Below are 18,801 nucleotides of genomic sequence, written 5' to 3'. Positions count from 1 at the left end.
TTGGTAAAGTTGTTATAGCATACAGATACAGAACAATGGATGACAGATGTAAATCAATGGATGGTTAATATTGGTCCTTCCGGGAATAGAATTAATGTCAGCGGTGATGGTCGTCTGCACAGTTGGTCAGCACAAAGAGTTGAACCACACAGTCGGTCAGCACAAGTGGATTAGTCAGCACAATCGGTCAACACAAGCGTCGGGTGATGCAGACGGTCAGCACACGGATCCACAGATGGAAACGCGGGAAGAGATGTTAACCCACTAGGCCGCGCCTGGATCTCCATCTGGCAGTTAGGCTGCGTTCGGGCCTCCGCCAAGATAGAACCACGGGTTACAGCAGCAAACTGGCGTGCTGGAGCAGCAGAGCGCCAGAGGCGATGACAGCTGGGCAACAAGGAGCCAGGCCGCCGGGGCAACGGCGCTTCAGCCAAGCGGCAGAAGGCCCGCCCGGCGCCGGGAGCCAAGAGCTGGGCAGCGCAGCTGGGACAGCAGAGTGCCGATAGTTGGGATAGCAGCAGAGCACCAGCCGGGTGACAAGGAGCCAGGCCGCCGGGGCAACAGAGCTTCCACCGGGCGCCAAGAGCCGGGCGGCGCATCTAGGAAGCAGAGTGCCAGCAGCTGGAACAGCAGGGTGGTGGCCCGGCCGGGCGGTAAGAGGCTGGCGCAATGGGAGGTCGGGCCCTCTTGGAGTTAGGGCTGCCAAACAGCTGAACAGGGCCTCCACTTCTCCGTCCAAACGGTGGTGTTGGTAGGTGTAGGACCAGAGGATGCAGGGGTCTAGAGAGATGTCCCTCTGATTGTTTGAAAATCAGCAGAGCTAGAATCTGGGCTTCTGTTGGCTGGGGATTCTCTCCAAGGTCATTGCTGGTCCTCCTTCCTTTGCATGCTTGCCTAATTCATCAGGTTCACCCAGGGAGTAGCTCCCAGCTAAGTTTCTCAGCACCAAATTGCATCAGTGAAAGCGTTTCATGTGGGAGGAACTTGGATGGAAAAATCAGCCTGTAGGAAAGGAGTGGTGGAATCCCCGGCTGCCGTGATGAAGATCCACCTCTGATCATATCATCAAGAAAGAATCTATATATTTCATTTATTTATCTATTTATTTGACTACCCTTTTCCCTGTGGAAATTCATTTTGTTAGTTTAGGCCCAGCTCTCTACTATGTTAAGGACATTTTGAATTCTACTCCTTTCTCCTGGGATATAAGTTACATTTGCAAATCTTATAACCATGCCTCTTATTCCATCATTCAAGCCATTCATAAAGAAAATTCGAAATGCAGCTGACTAAACACGGGCTAGAGCTTCTCTTAAGGACTACTCCGTGGCAATGGAGACAGCCAGAAAGATTTTCTCGACTGCCTGCATTGCATCTGCATCTAATAGTCTGGCGGAGTTGTTTTGGGTGGTCAGGGAACTCCTTCACCCCCACCAGGGCAAGGAGAACCCCGACCATCTGGCAACTCGATGTGGCGAGTTTACAAATCATTATGCAGATAAAGTTGCTCAACTGTGTTCCAACTTAGATGCCAGTTTTGATGCAGTGTCCATGGATGTAACTGAGATAACTGTCTGTCCGTTTTTCATGGATTCGTTTCAACCTGTTCAGCCTGATGATGTGGACAAGATTTTTGGAGCAATGAGAGCAACAACCTGTGCCCTGGACCCTTGCCCTTCCTGGCTGGTTAAACTCGCCAGTGGGGGATTGGCCAAGTGGATCTCGAAGATTATAAATGCCTCATTGGAACAGGGTCATGTTCCATCGAGCCTGAAAAGTGCAATTGTGAGACCGTTGCTTAAAAAGGCGTCTCTAGATTCCTCGGTCCTGAACAACTATTTATTTATTTATTTATTTATTTATTTACTTCATTTATATACCGCTTTTCTTTGCCCTTGGGCGACTCAAAGCGGTTAACAATAGCAAAATTCAATGCTCAGCATCATAAAAAGAGTTTAAAAAGTTAAAAACAATGATATAATAAACAATTAAACACAACTATAACATCTCATTAGCATCTCATAGGTAGAATCAAGATCCAATCTCATAATCCGTTGTTCCATATTCCTATAGTCAATACACTGCCTATTCAAATGCCTGCTCAAATAGCCAGGTCTTCACTTTCCTCGGAAATGCTAATAGGGAGGTGGGTGATCTAATTTCTGTAGGAAGGGTGTTCTACAGCCAAGGGGCCACCACTGAGAAGACCCCGTACTTGTGATGCAGGTGGGACCGAGAGCAGAGCCTCCCCAGACAATATTAACGTTCTAGCGGGTTCATAGGAGGAGATGCATTCGGACAGGTAAGTTGGGCCAGAACCAGGGCTTTATAGGCTAATGCCAGCACTTTGAATTGTGCCTGGTAGCAAACTGGCAGCCAGTGGAGCTGGCGCAACAGAGGAGTTGTATGCTCCCTGAGCGCCGCTCGTGTCAGTATCCTGGCTGCCGAACGTTGGACCATTTCAAGCTTCCAAACAGTCTTCAAAGGCAACCCCATGTAGAGAGTGTTGCAGTAGTCTATACGGGATGTAACCAGAGCATGGATTACTGTGGCCAAGTCAGACTTCCCAAGGTACGGGCGCAGCTGGCGCACAAGTTTTAACTGTGCAAATATTCCCCTGGTCACCGCTGAAACCTGGGGTTCCAGGCTCAGCGATGAGTCCAGGATCACACTCAAGCTGCGAACATGTATCTTCAGGGGGAGTGTGACCCAATCCAACAGAGGCTGTAACCCTATGCCCTGTTCGGCCTTGCGACTGACCCAGGAGTACCTCTGTCTTGTCTGGATTCAATTTCAATTTGTTCACCCTCATCCAGACATCACAGTGGCCAAGCACGGGTTCAGGACCTGAACAGCCTCCTTAGTAGCAGGTGGAAAGGAGTGACAGAGTTGGACATCATCTGCGTACAGATGACATCGCACCCCAAAACTCCGGATGATCTCCCCCAAGGGCTTCATGTAGATGTTAAACAACATGGGAGACAATATTGAGCCCTGAGGAACACCACAACGCAATGGTTGTGGGTTGAACAGGTGTCCCCCTATAACACCTTCTGAGATCGACCCTCTAGGAAGGACCGGAGCCACTGCAAAACAGTACCTCCAAGGCCCATTCCCGTGTGGCGTCCCAGAAGGATACTGTGGTTGACAGTATCGAAGGCCGCTGAAAGGCCCAGCAGAACCAACATGGACACACTCCCCTTGTCCAGCTCCCTGCGTAGATCATCCACTAAGGTGACCAAGACTGTCTTGGTTCCATGTCCCAGTCTAAAGCCAGACTGCACCGGATCCAGATAATCTGTGTCTTCCAAGAATACCTGGAGTTGTGAAGCCACCACACATTCCAGGACTTTGCCCAAGAAGGGGAGATTGGACACTGGCCGATAGTTGTCAAATTGAGTGGGGTCCAGTGATGGTTTTTTCAACAGCTTGTCTTAAACTCGCCAGAATATTGCCTTCCCAAAGGGAGGCATTAACCACCACCTTTACCCACTCAGCCAATCCCCCTTTGGCTTCCTTCAAAAGCCAGGATGGTCAGGGGTCTAGGATGCATGTGGTTGGTTTCATTCCTCCAAGTATCTTGTCCACATCCTCGGGTTTCACCAATTGAACTGAATCCATCAAAACCGGCCTATCTCTAACCTCCCCTTCCTGGGCAAGGTTCTAGAGCGAGTGGTTGCCTCCCAACTCCAGGGATTCTTGGACGACACCAATTATCTAGATTCATCACAGTCTGGTTTTAGACCTGGCCAAGGCACTGAGATGGCTTTGGTTGCCTTGGTGGATACTGTGTTACTTGAAAGAATAAACTGTTAAAGTTACAAGTATTATTCCAAGTGCAACAAGGAAAAGTTACGTCTTGCAACCACACGCTGTGTACTTAATAAAATTGTTAACTTTTATTTGAAGATTGCCTCAGCTCCGTCTATTCTGTGACCAAAGTGCCATTTCTCACAATATTGCAACTTACCTCACGTGGTGGCAGAAACGCAGGGAAAAGTAACCAAATAAATCTACATTCTTCTCTCCAGTCACGCTACAGTATATACAGTGTAATTACTACTAAGTTAATACTTTCTTAATAAAGGAGGAGGTGCAATTGAACAGCCTCCCTTCCAACTTGATGGTAAATTTGGTTCCTAATCGGCAACCTCCATTGCAAATCGGCCAGTTCTTTTTTAAAATTGGGAACTGGAGTAAAATCTCCTGAATACTGGTTCCTTTCAAATTGGTGGCAACAATAAATCATCCCTCCGCTCCCTTGCTTCTTTTCAACTCTACTACTCCTTCCCACCAACATCCAAGAAAGCCCCTCGGGTCCTGGACCAGTGCCTGGCTGCTGTGATGGGTTGGATGATGGCTAACAGGTTGAAATTGAATCCAGACAAGACAGAAGCACTCCTGGTCGGTCGTGGGGCCGACTGTGGTATTGGGTGGCAACCTGTGCTTGACGGTTACACTCCCCCTGCGGGTACAGGTCCATAGCTTAGGGGTCCTCCTGGACTTAATGCTGTCACTTGATGCTCAGGTGTCGGCGGTGGCTGGGAGGGCCTTTGCACAACTTAAACTCATGTGCCAGCTGCGACCATATCTCGTGAAGTCTGACTTGGCCAGGTGGTCCATGACTTGGTTACATCCAGATTGGACTATTGCAATGCGCTCTACATGGGGCTGACCTTGAAGACACCCTGGAAGCTCCAACTGGTATGACGGGCGGCAGCCACGCTCCTTACTGGAGCAAACTATAGGGAGCATACAACACCCCTTTTAAAACAGCTTTGCTGGCTGCCGATAAGTTGCTGAGCCAAATTCAAGGTGCAGGTTATGACTTATATAGCCCTAAATGGTTCGGGCCCCGCCTATCTTTGCGATCGTATCTCCCTCTATGAACTGGTGCAAACTTTAAGATATTCTGGGGAGGCCCTCCTTTTGCTCCCACCACCGTCACAAGCACGGTTGGTGGGGACGAGAGAGAGGGCCTTCTCAGTGGTGGCCCCTCATCTCTGGAATGCCCTTCCTAGAGAAATAAGACAGGCCCCATCCCTCCTCTCCTTTCATGAGAGCCTGAAGACCTGGTGGTTTAAACAAACCTTTAAGAACAACTAGTTCTAGCTCTGCCCCAGATACTGTCAAAATTGGCCATTTCTTCTTCTACCAATTACCCAGGTCACTCTCTTCTGTTAGGCCCTGGAAATGTACAGCCATAGACTCTACCTAATTTCCCAGGCCCTCTAAAATTGCAGTAGCCCAGCCCGGCCTTTTAAACTGCCTTGATCAGACATGATTATTTTAAATATATGTGCTATTGTGGTTTTAATGCTTATATAGTCTTGTAAATTTTATGTTTATGCCAGGTTTTTTTGTATGTACTGTTTATGTTACTTGGAAACTGCTCTGAGTCCCATTGGGGAGATAGAGCGGTATATAAATAAAGTTTTGTTGTTGTTGATGACATTGAATAGAACTAGACATAGGGCAAAACCTTGTCACATTACACTAGTACCTCTCTCCAGTATGAAGAACAGCCATTGCTGAGGACCATTTGGGTTCAGTTATTCAACCAATTCCCAAACCACATTTGAACTGCCACCATGAAATTAAGAGACCAGACACAGGAAAAATTATTCTGACCTATTTATTAAAAGAACTTGGAATAACCTGTAAAGGGGGAAAAATGTTAAGGGGGATTAATCTGTTAAACAGAACTCATGGGTTATTAGTCACCTAGTGAGCCTTGTCCCAGGGCCAGGTATCACTTCCTCTGACCACTTCCAAGACCATGCATGCATCAAGGATCCCAAAGGCCAACCAAAATTCTTGGCTGCACATCTCAGCTGATCATAGCTGGAAGGCCACCCTAAAGGAACTCCCTTCTAAATCTCAGGGTTTATTTTATTTATTTATTTATTTATTTATTTATTTATTATTTGAACTTATATGCCGCCACTCCCCTGGGGCTCGGGGCGGCTTACAAGAATAGCTAAAATCTAACAAAATTTAAAAGCAATTTAAAACAATTTAAAAACAACAATATCAAACATTAAAAGCCTGTCGAAACAGGTATGTCTTACATGCCCTGCGGAAAGCTGGTAAGTCCCGCAAGGCACGAACTTCAGGTGGCAGAATATTCCAGAGTGATGGTGCCACTGCTGTGAAGGCTCTGCATCTGGTTGCTGTTAGACGCAAGGTCTTGACACTGGGGACTTCCAATAGATCTTGGTCCTCAGAATGGAAGGATCTTTGGGGTTGGTAGGGGGTGAGGCAGTCCCTCAGATACATTGGCCCCAGACCATGCAAGGCCTTAAAGGTGAGTACCATCACTTTGAAAGTGATCCGGTGCTCCATTGGTAACCAATGCAGCTGTAGTAAGATTGGGGTTATGTGGCATCTCATCGGAATTCCCGCAAGAAGCCAAGCAGCTGCATTTTGTACCAACTTGAGCTTCTGGATCACCAACAGAGGAAGGCCAGTGTAGAGGGCGTTACAGTAGTCCAGTCTTGAGATGACCATGGCCTGGATCACCGTAGCTAGGTTGTCCCTGGACAGGTAGGGGGCCAGCCATCTAGCCTGCTGCAGATGAAAGAAGACAGTTCTGCTAACGGCGGAGCCCTGGGCCTCCATCGTCAGCAGAGGGTCCAAAAGGACTCCCAGACTCTTTACCAATGATGACGGGCGTAGCGCCTCGCCATCCAGGGTAGGCAGCTGGATGTCCCCACTGCCCGGTCGACCCAGACATAGGATCTCCGTCTTTGCTGGATTCACCCTCAACCTGCTGGCATGCAACCATCCAGTAACGGCCTCGAGGCACTGATGGAAACAATTGGGTACAGAGTCCAATCGGCCTTCCATCTTCAGCACCAGCTGAGTGTCATCGGCGTACTGATAACACTCAAGCCCAAAACCTTGAACCAGCTGAGCAAGTGGTCGCATATAGATGTTAAACAACAGAGGGGAGAGAATGGCCCCCTGAGGAACCCCACAAGATAGAGGGGACCTCTCAGAGACCAGGCCTCCCCTCTCCACTCGCTGTCCATGGTTGTGAAGAAAGGAGGACAGCTAGTTTAAAGCTGTCCCCCTGACTCCAGCAACAACAAGGCAGTGGGTCAAAAGATTGTGGTCGACTGTATCAAATGCTGCTGTGAGATTCAATAACACAAGCAGCGCTGACCCGCCCTGGTCAAGCTGGCATCAAAGGTGATCCGTGATGGAGACCAGCACAGTCTCTGTCCCATGCCCCAAACGGAAGCCGGACTGGAAGGGATCTAGTCCGGCTGTGTCGTCTAGGAATTGCTGCAACTGTTCTACTGTTGCCCTCTCAATCACCTTGCCCAGGAATGAGTGATTTGAAACTGGGCGGTAACTGGAGGGAACCGAACAATCTAAGTCTGGTTTCTTCAGCAGGGGAGCGACCACCGCCTCTTTTAAACCCTCTGGAAAAACTCATTTCAGCCCCAAGTGTAGCTCCTATTTTGTGAAAACTTACAGGGACTGTTGCGGGAGTCAACTCTTCACCCCGCCCCAACATGGGGGGTCCCTACCATGATTATTTAACCTTAACCATACCACTAACAGGGGCAGGTGCCCACCTAGTCCCTTTTCCCCACTCAGTTGGCTAACATTTTCTTTATCCCCTTTTTTTTGCATCATTCTCAAACATCAATAATGTACAATTCGGGCCATCTGAACATCATTTCTCTGTGTGGTAACCAGTTCCCAAACTGACCCATGGCAGCTCTCATTTTATAATTGACCTTCCTCTTAACTAAATGGAGCTTCTTGGGATTACAAACCCCCAGCCCTTCAACTGTGCCAACTGTGCCAACTAGGCAATCTGAACACTAGGCAACTTCACCTGATATAATAAAAGAAACTAAAAAAGAACAGCTGAGCCCTTAACTTTATGGCCATCTGACCAAGTTGAACAAGCCAGATTGGCCAAAGGGAACCAACCACTCCGAATCCATGCACAAGCCTACAAATTATATTAGATGCACCCTAGGTCCAGGGAAGAGATACAACAAATTATTAATGCATCTCTCAGGAAGGAGAACTTTTCATTCTGTTTAAAAGAAGCAGTAGTTAGACATCTGCTAACCCCCCCGCCCCGGATCCCCTGAACCTTAATAATTACAGACCAGTGCCTAATCTTTTTTGTTTTTTTGACAAGGTGATTGAAAAGGCAGTTGCCCTACAAGTGTAGACCTCAGGGTTGGACTTCTGCAATGCGCTTTACCTTTGTGCCAAGTTCAGAAACTCCAGTTGATTCAAAATATGACAGCCAGTTTGGTTACAGAAATATCTAAGAGTGAACATATTACACCTATACTAAGGGTCACTCCACTGGCTGATAATTGGTTTTCAGACTAAGTACAAAGTGTTGGTTTTAACATTTAAAGCTCTACATGATTTGGGTCCAGATAACCTACAGGATCACCTTCTCCTATACTATCTGCTCTGAACACTTAGATCCTCTGGAAGCTGGCTACTCCATCCTGCCAGAACCCGACTGGCAACTGTCACCCAGAGGACTTTTTCATCAGCTGCCCTAAGATTGTGGAAGGACCTGCCAGAAGAGGTCTTGCAGCTAAATGACCTGTCAGAATTTAAAACCCATCTAAATAGCTATTTCTACCAGAAGACCTACCCAGCCAGTTTTAATCATGAATTTTTAATTTGTGTCCTGTGTTTTAATCTTTGTTCTATGTATTTTAATATGTATTTTATAGAAATACATTTTGATATGTGCATTTTATAGAAATACATATCAATTTGTGTATTTCATTGAATCTTTAGAATGATTATGTGCTTTAAGTGTGTTGTAACCCACCTCAAGCCACGAGGAAAAGTGGATAAGATATACAATTATGATTATGATTATGATTATGATTATTATGATTATTATTATTAGGTCTCACACTGTGTTTGTGTGTATATGTTTTTTGTGTGTGCCCACACATTATCTTTTTCACAACATTATTCAACATTTTCCACTATTAGTGTTGGAAAGGTCTTATGCCCCCTTCTCTATCTCTCTCAAATGTGTGAAATATAACATGATAACTTTGTACCAAGTAAAATCACAACATACCTTAACAGCAGTTATTTTCTACTGGGAAAAATTGTGCTTTGTTTTTTTTTAAAATAAGAGGAATTAATTATGAGGAATTAATTTAGTTGCCATGCTAGAGACATGGAAATTTTTTCCAGGTCACTTGAAAAGGTTAGTTGGTTTTTAATCAATGCAGCCTAGAAAGTAAATGAATGCAACAGGCAAACAGACCTTCTTCAACTGGCTGTGCACAATTCTACTGGCTCAGTCCTGGGCACATTTAAAGTACTTGTCATGAGTTATAAAGTCCTGTATGGCTTGGATTCAGATGATCTGTAGGACCATATATACTTTTACATAGCTGCAAGACTTTTAAGAAGAAGGCTTGCTCTCAGTCCCACCACAGTCTCAGGGCACTTCCAGACAGAGCCAAATGTGGCATTAAAAAGAGGGGCAAATAAACCAGGGACCTCAGAGCAGGTCCCCACACAGACCTGTGGGTCCTGGAATTTCTTCAACCAATGTCCACAAACATTGGTTTGTTGCATGTTTTAGAAGTCAGCAATATGGCTGTGAGACATCTGCTAGAAATTCCGGTGATTTTTTTTAAAAAAATGTGGTGAAATGTACTGATGATTATATGCACATAACTTGTATTAATAGTGTCCATTTTAATGGAATGTGTAGGAGTGCCCCATTGCAGAGTTTGGCAATTATGGAAGGGGCACTTGTATAGGATACTAGGACATAGAACAATGGCTTCAAACTACAGGAAAGGAGATTCCACCTGAACATTAGGAAGAACTTCCTGAGTGTGAGAGTTGTGCAGCAGTGGAACTCTCTGTCCTGGAGGCTTTCAAGCAGAGGCTGATGGGGTGCTTTTAAGCAAAGGCTGATCTCTCAGGGGTGCTTCAAATGCAATTTTCCTGCTTCTCGGCAGGAGGTTGGACTGGATGGCCCATGAGGTCTCTTCCAACTTAATGATTTATGATTCTATGAAACAAGAGTAGCTATAACAATCTGAATGCTCACTAACAGATGTTCATATCACATCACAGCTCAACAGTTTGGTCTTGGAAGAACAACAGAGGGAGAGATCTTCATGAATTGTGTGCTGGCTATGGAGATGATACCTTTGAAGCACACTGTCTATCTAGGTGATGCTCGGGAGGTATATATTGCAATTTTCATTGTGTATGCATCATAGCTACAGCAGGTATCTTGTGAAAACTCAAATTTGTTCTATCTGTGGCATCATTGATGTGAAAATGGCAGAAGGAATATTAAAATACCTTGTATAACTTCTGAATTGGAATCACTCTTTAATTTGCTAGTCCACTGTCTTGGCCTGTAGCAGATGTATGAGCTGTTTTCTTCTTTTTGTAGATTATGGATGGATTTACAGAACTGAGTTTTACACATGCTGTAGGAGCTGTTGATGGATGTCATGTATGATTGTGTCCCCTGTAAAGCAGGGAACTCAATTCATCAATTGGAAAAACACTTATTCCATCTTGCCACAGGGAACTATAGATCATGAAGGCTGGTTCCTTGATATTGAACTGGGATGAATGCATGATGCACACATCTTGAGGAATTCTGCTATATATGAGTTGATGAGTGCTGGCATGTTTGTGTCTGGGAACCCATCAGAGGTATGCAGATACCTCCACTGCTGCTGTCAGACAGTGCCTATCCCATCAGGACATGTCTTATAAAATCTTACCAGGGTGTGCTTACTGAGAAGAAGGTTTATTTCAATAGGCATCTCAGTCATGACAGGATTGTCCTTGAGATGGCTTTTGGCCGCCTCAAGTTAAGATGGTGATGTCTCACAGCAACATTGGAAGTGGAAGAGGATAATGTAACCTCTGCCATAGCATCCTATGTACACAACATCTGTGAGACTAATGGAAGGGTGCTTGATGAGGATCCACAGAGAGTGGGAATGTATGTCTTGCCAACACTAGGAGTGCCCATGAATCACAATGAAGATCAGCAGAAGATAGAGGGAGAGAAGGTATGAGATGTCCTGACAGATCATTTTTTGACCAGGATGATGTAATTAGTGCTATCTTTTGATGTCCTGCAATTGTGGAACAGGCAGGCTGTTGCGCATATGGTTGTATCTACAAGAACTTCTTGTGTATTAGAAATGTATGTAGTGGAAATGTAGAATTAATAAAGATTAGAAAGAGAGTCACTACATGCTCCTTATTTACTTATAGATGTCTGAGCTCTTCTGGCTGTGTTCCTTCTACACTGCCTTATCATTCAGTTTAAAGAAGACAATCTGAAATTGATATGGCTGTGTAGGAGGCGCCTATGTGAGTATTTGTGTATGAGTGTGTGTATGTGTATGTGTGCGTGTGTTGGTGTTCTGAACTAGAAGTGTCTCTAAGCATGTGCGATCATTAAAAAGGTTTCAAAAGTAATTTCAAAATTAGGTGACACTGGTGTTTTGTTTCTAAAGTATAGTTAGTGAATGCTTTCTTCATTTCCCATGGTGGACAAAGCTCTCATTTTTTGTGACTCTACTCAGAGAATGGGGATTAATTCTCTACTCAGAGAATTTTAATTAAAGTATGAATAAGTTAATTGAGGGTTTTTGCATTGATTTTGCATTGATTGACTAAAATGGCTACAGTATGTGTATATTAGAGATGTGCTATCCATAAAAATGGTTAAAAGGTCATTACAAAACTGGGAGGTTGTGGCATTTCATTTCAAAATGTTTCTAAAGTATACTTAGTAAAAAAAATACTATAACAAGAGTAACAAAATTTCATTACTTTTTCATTATAATAATTGCACATAATTTTGGAAACTTTGGGGCTCCTTTCTCCCTAATATTTACAGCTATTGGGATGAAATATGCTATAATGGTAGGACACATTGTTCACTGTTAACCCATCAAGTTTCACAACATTTCGCTTATCCATGGATTTTTATAAACAACATAAAAAACTACAAGAGCTATCTCCTTAAATTTTCTATACAATGACACTAGAGAACATTTTTCCCAACTCTCAGAAATAATCATACATCTACTGATTTTAGGGAATTTTAAAAGTTTTAACAGAAAATGTTTATTTTAAAAACCACAATAGCTATCTCATTGAATGTCCCTCACATTAACCAAGAGAAACCAATATTAACTACGTCTACACTTTTATAGAATGCTAGAGTTGGATGGGACCCCCATGGGTCATCTAGTCCAACTCCCTTATTCCAGGTAGAAAGGCACCATCAAAACTCTCTTGACAGGTGGCCATCAAGCCATCAGAATTCTGGAAAATGTAGTTTATGGCAGGACCTTTTACACTCTCTGCCATAGGCCTCCTCACCTTCCCAAACTAAATTCCCAGCAAACTCAGCTCCCTGCTTTCTCCTAACAGCAAGAGACCATTAATCTAAAGAAGAAAGGCAGCATTTTTGACTTTGCCTTGCTTTCTTGCACTGAAAATAAAACTGACTTTGGGAGATTTACAAAATGCACACAAAAAGGTATTGGGTAAGTTTTGATTCTAAATTTTTGGCACTGACCATACCCATGTGTCAGATATCGCCTTGTAAGTACGAATTTAACTAATTTGATACTACTTAAAAGGACTAACGAAAAAATGCACACCTCTAGTGTCTATATATGTATTTGTTCATCTGTATTTGTGGATCTATGCTCACATCCACACAACCACGTATGTGTGCGTCCACACCACCAGAAAAAAAGGAAACTGGACATCCTCCTAATTGTGGCTAAATTATACAGAGGGATTGAGGAAGTCCATTCCCAGGTGCAAGGGTATGTGCTCTCCTGCATAGGAAAGGGGCAGATATTTATCTGTCCATTTTTTGTTTACTGCAGATATTCAGTGATCTACAGAAGTCTCAAAAGTTAAAGAAGTCCTTGCAAATGTGCAAAGCCTGCAAAAAAAAATCCACTGCTGCGTAACATCCTAGATTTCAATTGATGCATTGTATTAATGTAGATCCCATGGAGTGATGATTTTGCTGGTTTTGAAGTTTGGAGGTTTGCAGTAGTCATTCTTTTTTCTTTTTTTTCTTTTTTGGCAACAAGGAAGACACTCTCTGAGTTTTTCAGTTGAGTCAAGATTTGCATGATTTTTTCCTTCTTTTCTTCCTACTTATATTTCTCTCCTCACCCAAAGCTCTTTGGGTTATTGTTTTTTAAAAACTCTATTAAACTTCACTGTAAAAAACCACAATAAAATTATTTTTAAAAGATATTTGCATGACCATTTCCCCCACCCCCAACTCATTCATTCCAAGACAATGGCTGATGAAGGAGACAGGAGGGACCCTCTCCCAACAAGAAGGCTATGGAGGAGGATTGCCTTTTGGAGATGGTTAGCACCCCCTGAGGGAGAACATGGTATGTGCATCTTCTCTGTTGGAGCCCTTCAGTGGGCACATTTAATTTTTGGATGCAATGCACAACGTGTTGTCATTTAAGCCTCCCCTCTTCTATCTCTATTTGCAGGACCTGTGAACAAAGCAGTCAATGTGCTCCTAGAAGAGCCACACTGGAGGGGATGTAAGTTTCTTTCTTGGTCATGTTTTGGGTGGAGTTTTACAGGCCATTGTAGTGTATTTATTGTATGTTAATTCTATTGTTACAACACTGTTACTATTGAATTGTTTTTAACTTTTGCATTGCTCTTTTAAAACTGCCTAGTGCAGAAAGAAAGGTAGGATATAAGGAAAGATAATAATACAGCTAATAATAATAATATGTATGTGTTTGCTCTTTGAAAGGAAGACAACATCCATGGTGCCACACCAAAACGGTGCCCAGGATGAATGATTTTAGGGAATGGCCATGGTGACAGTGTTTAATATTGATGATTTACTTTTATTTCTTCACTGCAGGGGAGCAGCACACAAGTGTTGTGGAGGAAAGACTTTTACATCACATGATGTAAAAAAAAATTAAAACCCCTGCCTGGCAAAAGGTTATACTGTGTTTGGCCCCTATGATCTCTTTCAGTGCTATGATTCTATGAGACAAGATAGAGCATTGGTAATATATTATGGAATGCATTTCACTGGTGATTAATTTGAAAATGTTGACAAAAACGGGAGGGAATCCTTTAAACAATCAGTATTTTCTGTAGTTTCTCCTCCTAACATATATGCACATTGCAATTTGCAGTAAGTAGATCATTTCTCTAGGAACCAAGAAGACAAGATTCTCTTGTTTCCTGGTGGGAATCAAAAATGTCAGGAAGACATGCCTCCAATCTAAAACAGACATAAGAAAATAACAAAGGAAATTGGTGAAGTGTAGACAGAGATAGGAAGGCGAAAAATTGCATGTACTTTGCTTAGTTCCAGACATATCTTGAGATGTGCTCCAAAGGTTTCTATACAATTTTGTAGTCACCTAAAGTTTTGCAGGAGAAACAGTTTTAATGGTACACAGTGCAATGGAGTCTTTGCTATATTTTTAAAAGGGTGTATTTTGTTTGTCTTGACAACTTGTCTTGAGTATCTTCTGGGAAGACACAAGAAGTTGAGCTCTGTGAAGCAAGGCTGCCTAACACCTTACACCTGGAGTAGTCTGGAAAGAACTATTATTTTTAGAATGCAAGAGGTAGGTTACCTTGACAACCAAAGACAATTCATGACTTTTCAGCTCTTTTCCTAGACTTTGATAGTTTTTGTTTACCAAACCAGCCTGTGAAAATCACAATTAATTCAAAGACTTTTTTGAGGGTTACAGAGCCAATTCAAGAACATTTTCTGATAAAAGTATTTTTTTAAAAAAAAAATCCTATTGCTCTTCCGATATCAATAATACATGCATAGGGTTGTTAAATGTACTTTAAGTACTATGCCTTTTTCATGCACAAAAACACTAATCCCCTTTTATGACTGTGAAATGTTGAAATAGGTTAAGACTGACAAATCTATCTCCAATTCTATATTTGATGGTACTTCAAAATAGTTAGCACTACTGTTATAATATTTGTGAACTTTAAGAGCTGGCATATAGAACCATTTCTATAGCTATACACAATTCCTTCCTTCTTTCCTCCCTTCTTTCTTTCTTTCTTTCTTTCTTTCTTTCTTTCTTTCCTTCCAACCAATTGTTGCCAGAACAGTTACAACAATTAAAACAATCATAAAATACAGTGAAAACACTAACAGTATCTACCTACTTTTATTGTGGTCATATAATATTCATAATATAAAGGTATATTTCTAGGTCACTTTTTTCTCACAAGCAATGTTAGTCAGCTCTACTCCATTAGAGACTGGATAAAGAAAATTATTAATGACCCATTAAAAAATCTTCACTGATGTGAGCCTTTCCCCTTTGAAGAATCTAAGCAGAAGATGTCCTGGTGTATAGCATGTTACCTTCATAAATGGCCAATAGTAGTAGTAGTAGAAGAAGAGAGCAGAAATTAGGTTTCCCTCCTACCTCAATTTTTGATAAGAATAAGAAATTGGCAAATTTCTTCATAAATCTGATGGAAAGGACCTGATATATTTTTTTAAGTAAAATGGTCATATGTGTCCTTCATGATAGAGAGTGTGAGCACTAATCATTTTTTAAAGACCCATGTTTGAAAATTTCTATATTCAGCCATATTTATGTAACTGCATTTACTGAATTGGTTAGAATAGATTAATTATGGTTTGGCCTCTTTTCCATAATAATTTCTCAACATTTACATTTTTTTCACACAAAAAAGAGAAAGACATTTGATTTAAATAAAAACCAGATCAAATATATGAATAAAGCAAAAGTGAAAGAATGACCCATCCCTTGAAGTAGTGAGGCATGAGGAAAAGAAGATCTGCCAGATTGTGCGATTATTACATGCCATGCCAAAACTAAAGCTCTGGTGATTTTCAAAGCTGATTGACTATTGAATTATTGGCAAGAAAGGGGAGACAAGAAATTCTCCATAGAAGAAAAACTGATAATGAGAAAGAAGTTTTTACAACTTCCAGTATAACTCCACTGTTTTATTTTAAATGTTTGGCTGGAATATCTAGTATTCATTGGTAGCTATTCTATATTTCAACGTAGTCATGTAGGCATGTAAGTGTACTCTCTTTTCTTAGATTAAAACTACACTATGCAAGATGGAAAAGACAAAGAGTTTATTTATAGTTAGGAGGGCATGGCACTTTCATAATGCCTGATAAGTATTTGTTTACTCTGAAGCGTGTTTGTGTTTGTGTGTGTGTGTGTGGGGGGGGGGGGGGAGAGAATAGAAAGTATAGTCTTAAGCAGTGGTTCTCAACCCCAGATGTTTTTGGCCTACAACTCCCAGAAATCCCAGCCAGTTTACCAGCTGTTAGGATTTCTGGGAGTTGAAGGCCAAAAACATCTGAGGACCCTAGGTTTAGAACCACTGGTCTTAAGGCAAAAGAAAATACAAAACTGCTTCAAATTACACCGTAAGACAATATATGGGGAATATAGAGTAAGTAATTAATATAATAAAAAGTTCATCCAAGCAGAGGAAGTTGTCTACAGAAAATTTACCATTTCCTTTCTTCTAGTTCCTCTGGAAAGTGAAAGCCATGTTGCATGAAATAATGCAAGAAGATGTAATGAGATAATGCTGGATCAAACAAGAGAGGAGAAGGGGGAAAGGGGGAGAGATGGTTCTTTGCTTTGGCTAGTGTCACTAGATGTGAGAAACAATGACCACTGCCAATTTTGTGCCAGTTGGTTGTCACTAAGCCTACAACAACAGAGAGAAGATAAATGCCATCCCTCATCCCCATACAGCCTGCACTCAGGGAAAGAGGGATGGCCATGTGAATAGGCACCTCCTAATAGAAAGCAGGCCAAGTGTTCACACCACTGCAAGGTGTGGGTGATTTTTTATAATCCCAATACTTTTTTTAAAAAAAATGCAGGAATACTTTTTTTCAGCAGTCATATCACCCATTAGGGTGAATGGACTCAGTGTGTCATATGTCTGTCAGGGAGTCTATTCATCCTCACACCAATGCATTTGGCCTGTGTAGAAGAACCCTAAAAAAGAAGTTCAAAACCTAAGACAGAAAAAAAGCATCTTGTATTCCGACCAAATGTGTGCCTGAAGGAAATTGGATAGAGAAAACTGCACCCATACCTGAAGATCTTAAAGACGAGAAGATCTTGGACCTCTCACCAATTACGTGTGGGAAGATATTGTCTTTCAAATAGCTTAGACCCAAGTCATATAGGGCTTTATAAGTCAGATTCAGCACTTTGAATGTTGCCTAGAAATATTGGCAGCTAGTACAGCTGTTGCAGAAAAGGATTAGTGTGGTCCCTGTTTCCAGCTGATAAATTAGCAAGCAGTCTGGCAAATAAATGGTGCGAATTGGCCTAGAGGCAGCTGCACACGCCCTGCTAAACCTATTTCAGTGTTGAGTTGGCACCTGTATGGTTACCATGGCCAAGACCAAATTGGCCTTCTGGACTGTTACCTCACCTTCTTTGTTACTATAATCATGCTCAGCTGGCCACAGAGCTCTATGCAGGCTCCTGGCTATCACATGTTCCCTGTTTTGGCAGTGTCAACAGAAGGGAGGATCTGATTTCCACACATCAAACCCCCATTCTATTTCCATGGCCCATTTTTTCCTCAAACTTGAGCAAATTCAGACTTTTGGCATTGAAGCTTATATCCTGCTAAAGTATTTGATACACCTAATGCATGCTCCCTTTTTTCCCATATATTATTTTTTGTTGGTAAAATTTCTTGAATTTTAATGTTCTAATAAAAATTGGTTTATTTCAACTTCATCATTAGCCATCTAGAGATGCAGGGGCCACTTCCATTGTTAGAACTACTTTTAAAAAATGTGTACTCTGTGTTTCCTGAATCCGTGAGTCTTTGGTTACATGGAGAATGGACATGGCAGAATCCGTTATATTACCTTTTATGTTTGCACCATTCCAAGTGAATAAAGCTCTTTTAGAGTAAAAGCAATTTTGACCAGTTAGTTAACCCTAACTGGTAAGAAATCACTTCATATCAGTACAGTTCTCACATAGAGACTTACCTTTCTGACACAAAATCTTGAATTTTTCCCTATATTAGGGGAAAACGGCAATTTTGATTAATAGAAATTAGTTATCTGGACATTGGCAGTAAACTTTTAAAATATGAGACATTTTCTTTCATAATGAATGAGGTACAAAATGGAAAGTTTCATTTTGTATGAATGGTTACATCAATAATTATATAATTAACAATGTCTTCAATGTCAGTGTTCTTTCCTTTTCTAAAGTTGTCAGTCAGTTTATAGTACCCTTTAGATAAGTACCATATTATGCAAATCTAAGGTGCACCTTTTTTTGGCTAAATGAGCATGCCAAAATTAAGATGCATATTACATTTGTGTAATATGGTAAAAAAGAAGGCTTGGACCATGTGCAGGTGGGCACTGACTTTCACAGGAGAGTCAGTGAAAATGTGTTCTGGACACCCTGCCTGCCCCAAGTCACTGCTGACTTTGCTTTCTCCTCCTCCACTTCCTCTTCCTTTGTTTCCATGGCCTGCTCCGTTTGCTTCCGCTTGCTGGGGTTCACCAGAGTCAGGGTCACTTACTTCTGCTGCTGGTGAGGACTCTGCACATCACCTCATGAGAGACAGGGCAGTCCCCCACTGGCTCCAAGCCACCTTTGCCCTTGCCCTCCGGGGGTGACACAGGTGTGGAGGAGATGATGCAGCCCAGCGGTGCAGAGCCGATGGGGGCAGCCCTAGCTTTGG

General features: G+C 42.4%; 1 pseudogene; it reads left to right on the top strand.

Annotated features, from left to right (window-relative positions):
• Positions 1–1,332: 1,332 nt before the first annotated feature.
• LOC137096560 (uncharacterized) lies at positions 1,333–13,559 on the top strand (annotated as a pseudogene).
• Positions 13,560–18,801: the final 5,242 nt, after the last annotated feature.

This window comes from Anolis sagrei, chromosome 3, assembly GCF_037176765.1.
Source record: "Anolis sagrei isolate rAnoSag1 chromosome 3, rAnoSag1.mat, whole genome shotgun sequence".
NCBI classification, from domain to species: Eukaryota; Metazoa; Chordata; class Lepidosauria; order Squamata; family Dactyloidae; genus Anolis; species Anolis sagrei.
This window is presented reverse-complemented; position numbering and strand designations above follow the sequence as displayed.